This window comes from Zalophus californianus, chromosome 5 (assembly GCF_009762305.2).
Source record: "Zalophus californianus isolate mZalCal1 chromosome 5, mZalCal1.pri.v2, whole genome shotgun sequence".
Classification (NCBI taxonomy): Eukaryota; Metazoa; Chordata; class Mammalia; order Carnivora; family Otariidae; genus Zalophus; species Zalophus californianus.
In genome coordinates this window covers 139,750,902-139,762,984 of record NC_045599.1, presented here as the reverse complement: position 1 = coordinate 139,762,984, position 12,083 = coordinate 139,750,902, and positions in this window count along the sequence as shown.

Sequence of the window (12,083 nt, the reverse complement as noted above, 5' to 3'; positions counted from 1 at the left end):
ATCCCTCTCTTCTATGCCCCACCCCCAATATACTCAGGAAGAAAATCCTAGAGAAAAGTGGGATTCTTTGAAAAGGGTCTTTGTGTTTGGGTTCACTCCTGGTGCTAGCTCTGAAGGGTAGGGATAATGGAATCTGCACATAGTTTGGAGCTGTGAGGTTATAGGAGGTCTGTGTTAAACTCCTGTCTTGTCCTAGCAGGCAATTCCCATGAATGTTTCTTGTTTACCATGTCATGGTAATGGAACATGGATAGAGGCACATGGATCCTAGTGAGAGGGAGCAGCCTAGATTCCGATGGATTTGACAGAGAGCGCGCGCGCACACACACACACACGACACTGAGAGCCTGATGACCTGAAGGACCCTTGTGATCTTCCCAATAGACAGCAGCAGTTCAAAAGATAATAGAACTAGGGAGAGGGCGGGGGTGGGATGGGCAGAGTGGCTTCTGTGGTGCCACTAAGAGTAGATAGACATCCACAGCCAGAGACTGATAGAGCTATGCACCTTGGGACCATGCAGAGGCAGCATATTTCAGTGACTGAGTTCAGAATCAGGAGCCAGAGTCCTCGTTCTAGCTGTAGGACATTAGGCGAGTAATGCAATATTTTGTGCCTCAGGTTCCTTAGATAAAAAATCTACAGAAAATCAAGTAAATTAATACATAACAAAGCATACAGAACAGTGTCTGGCATAGAGTAGAGAGTTTAGATATAGAAACTAACTGTTACTAATGACCCAACATAACATGGCCACTTAGGAGAGATGATCAGTGTTATCCCCAGAGGTCTTGTCACACTCTCAGTTTCTCAACTCATGTGATGACATTTCATACATCCTCAGAAACTGACACTGATCTCTGGGGGAAAGGGGAGAGGCCAGGAGATGGGAAAATCCAAGTACACTGTGCTCATTTGGAGTTGATTTGGACTAATACAGTCTTTCCTCAGAGAGATGAAGTTGACCTATAAATAGTAAGTCATATCATTTAAATAAGTTTGGGATTCTGAAAATTCATACCTGATACATTAATAGTTTACCTGGATTCCAAATTTCCCCTTTATGAGCTGCTCGATTATGCCTTAGTTACTTAGATTTTCTGTCCCTTTCTTATCTCCTCGTAAAGTGTGCAAAAATACCTCAACTACTTGAAGGCATAAAGTAGACCTAGATTATTATCCTTTATGTGTTTTGGGGGGAAATGTAACATTTTGGAAATACGACATGAATGAGTTTCCTAGTATTTCTAGCTTGAACTCCTAGCAAGGTTACCAGAACGTTAGCTGGCTATAGGAAATGTACCTATGTCCCTTGGGAATTCCAACCCTACATCATTTCTTTTTGATAATATAGCCATCTATTTATCTTAATTTTAAAACTCATTGAGAGGTATACATTTATTAATTTGTTCATTTATTCAGTCTTTCATTTACTCATTCATGCATTAAAGAAGTTAAAATTATTTAAAGTTAAATATGTTTTAAGGAGGAATTTTTTTATCTCTTTGGGTATATGGAGAAAGAGAACTCATAAAACAGCTAGAATTGGTCATTTAAGATATTCCGTTAATAAGTTGGGTAATCAGATACCTTCATATTATTTATACTATTTAAATTAAAAGTTTAAAATGCATTTACAAATCACAAGATTTTGGTTTGTTTGGTGAACCTTCCATCAGATGGAAGCAGCATATAATGAGACATCGTAGAAGAATGTTGTTTAAACTTTGGTAACTTGGAAGAGATTCGTCATGATTTTACCTTTCTCATTTTCATATACTTTTGGTTTCAGTGTATGTGCAATGCCTCTTTACAGCAGTCATCAGTCTTCATGTACCATCACCATCATTACCATCAATATCATCATAAACATTTATTTTGCATCTAATCTGTTTCTGAAAATATATGAGGGAATCCAGGCCAAGAGGAAGGGTAATCTTCACAAGTAAATTTGGTTCAGAGACCTTGTTTGGAAGCTTGCTTACCGATGAAAGAAAATGACAAATTTCATTTTAATTAATACAACATGCAATGGTAGAATATTTGATCCTCTAGGTAGTGACAAAACTCAAAGTGGTGCCAAAAGCAGTCGACAGCCTTAGAGCAAAGACTAATAGATTGATCAATACAAGATGAAAATCATGATCCATGCATTCCTCCTGGGGTCTGGGGCCCACGTAACCGACCTCAGCCATGCAAGTTCCAGCCTCATTTCCTCTCCATCAGCATCCCAAACTCCAACAAAAACAACTCTTTTATCACGAATTACATCAACAGAATAAACTTACTTGGTCAAACAGAGACAGCTTGTTTCAAGCCCTCAAGCATATAGAAACACGCTTATTAAACAGAATAATCCAAGGGCTCAGATGTTACCTCTCAAAAGCTAGCCAAAGGCTAGTGCTGTTTTTGAATGTTCAAAGTTTGAGCAACCGCGGCCTGCTGAGTTGACAATTTCCTACCCACCTCTGAATCTACAAATATACTTGTATCTACATCATTGGTTCTTTGATCCTTATGGTACAGTGCAAGTGATGCCTCTTGAGTTATGATCTAATTCTCCACTTAAGTATCTTGCTTTTACTTCATCACAGAATGGTACTAGCATGTTTAAATTTTATCGATATGTGTGGAACTGTAGCAACATCTCTGAGCATTGGAGCAAGCAACTACATTGATGTTTTTGTGTTGGTTAAGAACACTATGTGAAGATCAATGATCTTTCTACTTACTTTTAAGGAAATTAAAAGAATCATTCTGTGCCATTAAGTTTATAATATTATTGATACAAAGCTTTTCTTAAAATCATCTATTTTTTATTGATAAGAGCAAAAAATATATTATCAACAGAATTTGGCTGGGTTCTAACATAATTGTTTCCATAATTTAAAAGTCATAAACATGCACCAAAAACTAATATGTACCAATGGAATGTTCTAAAATAGCTTTAAATATTTAAGATAATATTATAGAAAGAAAAAAATAAGTAAAATATAAAAGAAATATTTAAAAATATTTGGCAATTTTGTTTTTCAGTTAAAGAATGTAGACGATTGTCCCAAGGTCATGACATCCTATTTTAAGTGATGAATTGTAATAGCTGTATTTTTGACACATGCCAACTGTTTTAAGTGTCTTCACCTTTTTTTTTTTAAGATTTTATTTATTTATTTGACAGATCGAAAGAGAGCACAAGCAGGCAGAGAGGCAGGCAGAGGGAGAGGGAGAAGCAGGCTTTCTGCTGAGCAGGGAGCCCGATGCCGGACTCGATCCCAGGACCCTGGGATCATGACCTGAGCCGAAAGCAGCCGCTTAACAGACTGAGCCACCCAGGCGCCCCAAGTGTCTTCACCTTTACAGAATGCATTTTTTTCCCTCTAAATGGGAGCTCTGTAATGTAAAGGACACTGAGGTTAATCTTTGAAGTCCAAGTTTCATGACCCAGTCCTGCCCTTGTGACATGAGGCTAGCCACTTAAGCTCATGTCACCATGGTTTCCTTGCCAGCTACACTAAAATATACCCACCTCTTGGGGTTACTTGGTCGATCAAATGAGAATATATACTTGGGAAATTATTTAATACAATATTATTAAAAGTTCTTATTAATCTATACATTTTACTGACATGAAAAATATTTAATATTTTTCCACTTCTCATGGACTCATGCCATATATTTATTATGTGTTAAGTTAGCTAATATGTGTATTTTATGAATAATTTTTAGTTTTTAGAATCTTTTCAAATAATTTGTTTATTTTAATTTCTCTATAAGGGTTTTTTTTAACTTTTACCGTTTTTCTTTTTTTCCATCACAAGTCTTCTAGTCTTGCTTGTGCTCATAAATAAGACTTCTAGGTCTCATTCTTTCTCGAACTTTCTTGAGTCTATTATGTACTCATTGCTCACTTGTCAGCACTTCCTTTCAGAAGAAATCTTTTTTTATTCTTAAAGCTGTATTCGCTTAAATTAAACTTTTGTAGAAATGGAGATCGCGAGGAAGCAAAATTGACAGCATGCTTTGGCAATAATTTATATTTTGTGATGTGTTAGCACAATCAATATTCTTGTTAAACTAGTTATTCCATCCACATTTAACTAAGTAATACCTAATTGTCTGATTTTAAATCTCGTCCTTTAATTCTCTCTGGAAACTCGGGAAAATTCTTTTTCCTGTTTTTCAAACAGATACTCTCTCCTGTTATATTTATTGCCACAGGAAGAATTTGGTTGTTCAGTAGATGTCACTAGAAGGCTATGGTACTGTCATTTATAGTCATAGTAACAAAGCCAATATACAGATATTTTCAATTGCTTTAGTTTTAAAAATATTTTAATATCTCAAATTTAATTGAACATGGAAGAGAAAAATAGATCACCCTTAAAAATAATTATTTAAGATAATGAAAACATACAATTTGTACATTTTCATTATGGTATTTTTTAGATGGCATTAAACACGTATTAATATAAGGCAACTTCCAATTAAACTATCATACAAACTCAAGTTGATCAATCGGGCTTAATAAATGGTGCAAGAAGATTTGATGGCTTGTTCTCTGTCATTATCTCTGTAAAGGTTTGCTATTAAAGAAAACTGTTGCTATGTTCACTATTTCTGCACTCTGTCATGAGAAAGAAACATGCTTTATATACTGTAAGTTTTAAGAACAGAAAGTTTATAGAAACAGCAAGTTGACTCTGTATCCTTTTCTTTCAGAAAATTCTCTTTAGACTTTAATTTTCATATCGCTACCTCCATTAAATATTTTTCTTTAAATCTTTAATCATCATTACCTTAGGTTTCCATCAATCTCTCAGTCGACAGGTATGTAGCGTATAATCCTAATCCTCTCGTTTTTACTTATAGGAAACACATGTTCGTTCACTTTTGGGAATGTTCCTTATAATGCTTCTTGGAATGCTTCCCCACTCAATATAGTCTCACTAGCTGAGTTCTTCCTTTATTATTATTAGTTTTAATCTCTCTCTTTTATCTCGTTCCTACAGTGTGACTTTAAATTGAGATGATTTATTTTGTCCATTAATAAAAGTACAAATAGCTGGTGTTAACTGAATGCTTGGTGTCTGCAGCCTCATTCCATACCTTAGGTATTCTTCATATTCATATTCATATTACTTTAAATGCTTTAGATGCTGTAGTAGTCTGGGCAGGCCAACCGTGCTAATATCTTGGTAGCAAACTGTATATATACACATTTATTCACTCACACCAAGCCCAGTGCAAACATTCTTTGCCTGGTTTCTCTTTGGGCAACTTTACTCCAGGATTCAAGTCTCCTTTTATCCTGACACAAGTGCTCTCAACATCTGGCTCCAAAGTCTCCAATGTAAGAGGGATAGAGGGAATGGAAGAAAATTGGGCCAGATAGTGAACCATCTTGACCCTCTAACTGATGACATCCCCTCACATTTCATTGGCCAGAAAATATCAACTCTCTCCAAGTGAGGTAAGAGGGCCAGGAAATGCAATAAAACTTATGATTTCCCCTTTGTGACTTTTATACCTTCATGTTATAAAACATGCATTTAAAAAGCTATACTCAGCTTTCCTTACCACGCTTTAAAAAAATTGTTTGTCCTACCAACATTTGGCACAAAAATCATAGATTTTTATACTACTGTCTCTAAGATTTTAAGACTTAATAGCCCAAGAATGCTCAAAAATAATGGTAACTATCAAAATACAATATTCCAGAAAATTTAATGTTAAAATACATTGCTGTAAATGATTCTTAGCTATTTGTATCTTTTATAAAATATATACTAAATTTACAGTGAAATAAATTTCTCTAGTGGACTGAGCAGCAGTCTTTGGTTAGAAACGGGATATTATGGCAGCAATTATACAGTCTATTATGATAATCTTGATAGGCTGACCTTGTTGGGGGCACAATTTTGTCAGCAATTACTTCTTATGTCATATTTTCCTAAGTCATTCAGCTTCTTCACACTGAGGCCAATTTTACTTCACTTTTACAACTAAAATTTTCTACACCTTTGACCCTTTGGTAGATTATTAGCATATGTACCAGAATTTGGCTGTAATATTGTACTTCATTAAAAAAAGTAGGTTAAATGGCCAACATTTGTTATAGTAGAACCCAAAACATATAAAGTGATGCTGAGTATCATTTAAAGTAAATTCTAATTTGAGGTCTATGTCAATTGCTTAATTTTGAAATTCCACTTTCCTTCAATAGAACCAAAAATGCTGGGAATAAAATGTAACTTCATGGAAGTTATTTTATTCCAAATATATTTTAAAATAGTCAGGGTCATGCATCAATTTGAAATGAGTTTGTGTGTGTGTGTGGATGTGCATAACTAAAAAACAAAGAAACTAACTAACCTAAAGTTAGTTTCCCAGATAATAAAGTAACAGAATCCATTACTACTGTTTTATCTCCTCTCTCTGTGTGTCAAAGAAAGTCATCAAATGTCGAGACATTGCTTAATGCACTCTATGTGCTGTAAAAGAAATTGGCAAAAAGCTCTCAAGTTTTTTACCCCTAGTTCAGGAACACAAAACAATTTATAAACTATTATCTCTGTAATGAGAAATGAAATGAAGTGTTTGCTCTGTCTAGCTTTTAGCTGATTGTAGCTTAAGTATGTATTATATTGCTGATGTTGAACAGAAGACACTTTCTGTAACTGCTCTCACTTGGATAGTCTCCAAAAAAAGGATGGAAATATTTTACGAGATTATTCCAGGAGGCAGAAGAAAAATCTAAAGGAAACAAAAAATAGGGCATGTGGTTTTCTCTCTTGTCTAAGACTCCTCTGCGTCCAGGAGACTGCATTTACCTAATCCTGGCAAGGGAAGAAGTTTTGCCAGGATCTCCTGAGGTCTTCTTGCCACACATCTGGTGAGACAGTGCTAACCTGTGTGGTCTCTTCGAGACAGTGAGACCTTCCCTCGGTTCATGGTACAGATAAGTGTTCTTCTGAAACAGATGTAGCCAGAGTAAAGAAAATGAGCTCTTTGGACTGCAGTCACAAGCTCTAAGGACATGGATAAAGAGTACCTTTGGAGTTTCTCTCTCCCTAGTATCTGCGCAGATAGAGATGGATATGTAATACAGATATTTATTTGAAGCTTAAAAATTGAAGTGATCCTTATACACTTACATATTCACTTTTCATGACAACTTGTGGAGTTGGGCATCATAATTATGCCTATTCAATGGATGAGAACAACAAACTTCAGATACGAAATTCCTAAGTGAGAGAAACGGGATTCAGACCCAGGTCAGCTGCTTCTGTACCATACACTTTAAGGCTGAAGAGGATTCAGTGGTGCTACCTTCCAATCTGTGAACAGCTTGGGAAGCCCCGGGGAGCCATGCGCACTTAGGAAAAATATTTCTGGAGGCCTGTCCATTCATGCCTCATCACTTCTGGGGGGACAAAGTTGATACTTTATGGTAGCACTGAGTTTTACATCCTCTTCTTTAAAACAAAACACAAGAAGAAACTTTAAAAGTTGTAGCACTCCAGTGTCGCTTGTGAAATTACCTCTTCCAGAGTCAACACATCTATAACGTACAAAAATGCGATCGTGTTGTCCAGCAGGAATTGTTTTAGATCTTGGAGGCTAGTAAAAACATTTGACTTTGTATGTCTAAATCTCGTCTATATTTGAAATGACTGCATCCAAAGTTTGGGCTTAATGAAAAATAAATGATTGTAATAAATGTAACTGAAAAACTCAACTACTATATTTCCTATTTAACCCATCTGTTTTAAATATTCACATATACAAATACATATTATATTTATTAAATTGAATGAATAAATAGTTTTTCAGCCATTTCATTTTAGAGATCAGAAGGTAAAATATTCTTTCAGCCATTGTATTTTAGAAATCAGAAGACAAAATCAAATGTATAATCAGTGATCTTTTATCTCCTAAGGCATTTTTTTCTTTAATATTACTTTATATATTCTCATGTTTCCAGTTGCATTTCAATAAAGAAGGAATTTATATTATGTGTTCTCTTCAACAGAAATTAATGTGTAATAGATTAGATGTGGGCAGCATCTGTTGGTTTTAAGTTCTCAGATCCTTAGCAAAAGCTAGACTCAGGAAACAAATCTTGTGGTCGTATCCTTGACATGTTCATGCACTTTGAACCGGAGGGCAGAAGGAGAAAAGGGAAGTTTATGGAGCATTTTCTTGCTTCTTGTTCTTATGGGATGTGAATTTATCTACCATGTAGTTATTCGCTTGTCCAGATAAATTGTAACTCCAAGAAATTTATTATGTTAGTAGTTTTAAAAGCATACAGGGTCAGGTTATCTGATTTTGGTATATATCTCTAGAAGTGCACTCAGGCCACCAAACATGCCAGAAATCCAAGGAGTCATTTACACAGTCATGTTATCTTACGAAGTGAAATACACTTCTGCAGGGAACAGGGATGCAAGCTGGAGAAATTCTTCTGCCAACAGAAGCTCTTTAGCAAAATGACTCAGTTGTTTATAGGTGTATCCAACAGAACTAAAACCTCATAAAATAGAATACATCCTTTATTTCTGTTTTCATAATATTCAAAGACATTAACTACTGACATAATATCCTGGCTCTATTATAAATCATTGTAAAACATACATACTCTTTAAGTATTGGAACTTACACAATTCATGTCCTCTCCGAGAAGAATCCATAAATTTTGTCAACAATGTCTACTTAGAATTTTAGAAAATTATATAGTTCACTTTGATAAGACATGGAAAGAACAGTTCCATGTTTGAGTGATACAGTTGCCTAAGGGCTTTGGAGCAGAAAGATGTAGGTTTTATTCATTAGGTGACTCTTGATTGAGGGCAGTGAAATCAAAATAATGACACTTAACTCACTAGCTTCTTAAAGTGATGTTAACTTGAGTTATTCATGAAAACTACATGGCATATTTGTCAAAAGGTAGATTTCTAGCTCTGAGTCAGTCCTGTTGAATCTAACACTCTGTGGATGGAGATTTGAAATCAGAATGTAAAAGAATATGCCCCATATAATTCTTATTAACATTAAAGTTTAAGAACCATTAGTTCCTATTGTCTTATATGGTTACAAAATATCACAGGAGATGTTGGGAAAATGTAATATGTCTAAATATATTATAGATAGCATGTATGTTTGATAATCAATGGTCATAATAAATATGATTCAATTAATATACATAGAAATTAATTATTGTTTTAGGTCTGTGTATAACTGTCATAGAAATAATTACGCTTACTATAGAGTTGATTCAAGGTAAGGCTAAATGATAATTTCAGAGACAATTATTTCAAATTTGAATTATTTGGTAAATTATTTTTGTATCTATTTTAAGGACTGATTTAATCCTTATGAACTAGGTTTTAATAAACATTTATTGAACAAGTGGATAGGGCAAAATTGGACATTATACTTTGTATTGTAACATGTTAAACCTAAACTATTTCCATGTATTTCTATTACAGGTGCTTCATTCTATTCTATAGGAAATTTATTGGCTGTTTAAAGTGTCTATCACTGGAGTTTTTGCTAGGAGGACTATTGCTTAACATCTCATAGTGAATTTGTATGGGTTGTGCACTGAATCTGTGCTAGAGAATACTACATTTCCTCTATTGAATTTTTGGATTTAAGAGCTTCATTTTTAACCGGGGAAGTGTCTCTAACTTCCAAATGAAGTGATTTCTAGGTAGACGGCTAGGGTTTGCCAGAAGGATGAGATATCCACTGTTGCTGGTAAGGCTTCTAGGACTGAAGTAATGTTTGTAAACCTCAAAGACAGGATGGTAAACTGACTGTGAATTGGATCCAGGTGCCTGCCTACAGGGGAAAATATAGGAATGCAATCAGATTTGAAAAGGGTCAGATTGGAAAAGGTTATAGTTGATTTTGGCAGCAGGAGCAAATGCTTTGAAACGTTTCTAAAGGAGTGTGTGTTAAGCACTGAGCAGATTGTTTTTATAGACTGGGATTCCTATCTGTGGTACAATTTAGATAGGAATGACTACAGTTATCTGCAGAGTTCCTCCAAAAACTTTAAAAGTCAGTAACCTGTGGTTCCAAGACCCAACCTTGAAAGACAAAGTGCTTAAGAAATTATGTCGCAGTGTTGAGATCAAAAAGGAAAACATATTTTGACTTCCTTCTGTAACAGCATCATTATTTTCAAACTATTTTTCAGGCCATTTATCTACCTGAGCACCAGATTGCTCAAATAATTATAATTCATAATGTGGCCGCAGAGTCTTTTAATCTTTTAATTGACTACCATAGGAATTATATGTACATCAAAGATTAACATTACAGGGAATAATAATGCATCTTAATGTAGAGATTGCATTTAAAAAGATTGTGTGTTTTTTTTCCCCTCAGTGCTTTCTCATTCTGACATCTAAAATTGCTTTTCTCAAATCTGTCGACAAGTTCACATACAACATAGTTAAACGAGTTTCCCAGCATTTGAGGAAACCATGAAGTTCCATTTGCAATGAGTTATATAACTTTAAAGAAAAAGAGTCCAACCAAGAGTCCCGCATTCCATAGTTTTATTTGAGAATTTTTTTTAAATAAAGTTTAATCTCAAAGGTCGCATTTAAATGAAAATAGAGTAAAAAAAGATTTTTCTCTCTGTTATTATTCTGTGAACATGTGAAATCATAAACAAAATTGGAAGTTTGGACAAATTATTACCTGGACATAGTGCTTCACACTATCTTTTCTAGCTTCTAAGTTGTTTTTGTTTTCTTTCCAGGAAAAACAATTTGGTGCAGCTAAATAATCAAGCTGCTCCTGCTTTTCATGACTTTTCTAAGGAGTAAAAAAAAAAAAAGGCAACTCTTCTATAAATTTGGGTTCTCTAAAATAGTTAATTCTGAAATTAATTTTGTTAGCTGAATCACAAGATTTTAAATCTTAACCTGCTGGAAGTAATTTTCATAGAGTTATTAAAAAAAAAAATCCGGGTGTCTGAGTTTTGTTCAACAACCATAAGAAGACATGATGTGATTGTCACACTGCTTTTGAGCTTTGTCCTTCACAAGACAGGTAGAGTCTTCTGAATTCTAAGGAGTTGATAGCTTATTTGCATTTGATACCAACTGTTCTCCTTTGGCAGTGGTAACTTGAATTTCACCAAGTAGTCTTGATCCATTATCATACTATTAAGTTCAATAGAAAAATAATTTTTCCTCCAAATAGTCCCATAAGATTTAAGATTAGATTATAAGATATGAATATATTATATGTAACTGCTTTTTGTATCTATCTTGATGAGAACAGAATTTTTTTTACAGATTAAAACCCAAGATTTACATGACAAAAACTTCCTCACCAAATATATATATCCATCCTTCTGAATTCATTAAACTCAGTATCCATGGTTAGGCCAATTTCACTATTAACCGAATCAAAACTTGTGATCAACACTGACAAAGAAGATGAAATATTGTATAGTGTGGATGAAGCCATTGTTGTTGAGTGAAAGTTTTAATTTTTAGGATTTAACTTACCATATTTATTATGATTTCAGAAAATCTCACCTACAGTTATTTATTTTATTGTTTGTTTTCATTTCACTATTTTGATTAGAATTTTAAAATTAGAATAGCAATCTCAGAAACAAACATCTACATTTTGGTGTTTGGCTGAATTGAAGAATAAAGTTTTGTGTATTTATCTTACCCCCTGGCATTTTGTTAATTTCAATTTCAAAATTTCAAAAATTATCTATATGAAAAAAAATGTTAGGAGATTAGAAAGATAACACACAACTCCATTTCCAAGTCATTGACTTTTCAGTTCAAAGCATTAGCTTCGAGGTTCATCAAAGGATTATAGCCTTTGACTTCTCTTTGAAGAAACTATAGTGAAGTATACAATAAAAAACTTCATCAGTATCAACAGTGAAGCTGGAAAGGTGAGAATTTAGGATGTGAAATACTTAGTGGCCTAAAATAAAATTACTAACTATTCTGTATGATACAGGAGTGGTAGATTCATTATGCCATGCTTTTGTTGAAACCCAAAACTTCACAACACAAAAGGTGAAACTTAATCTC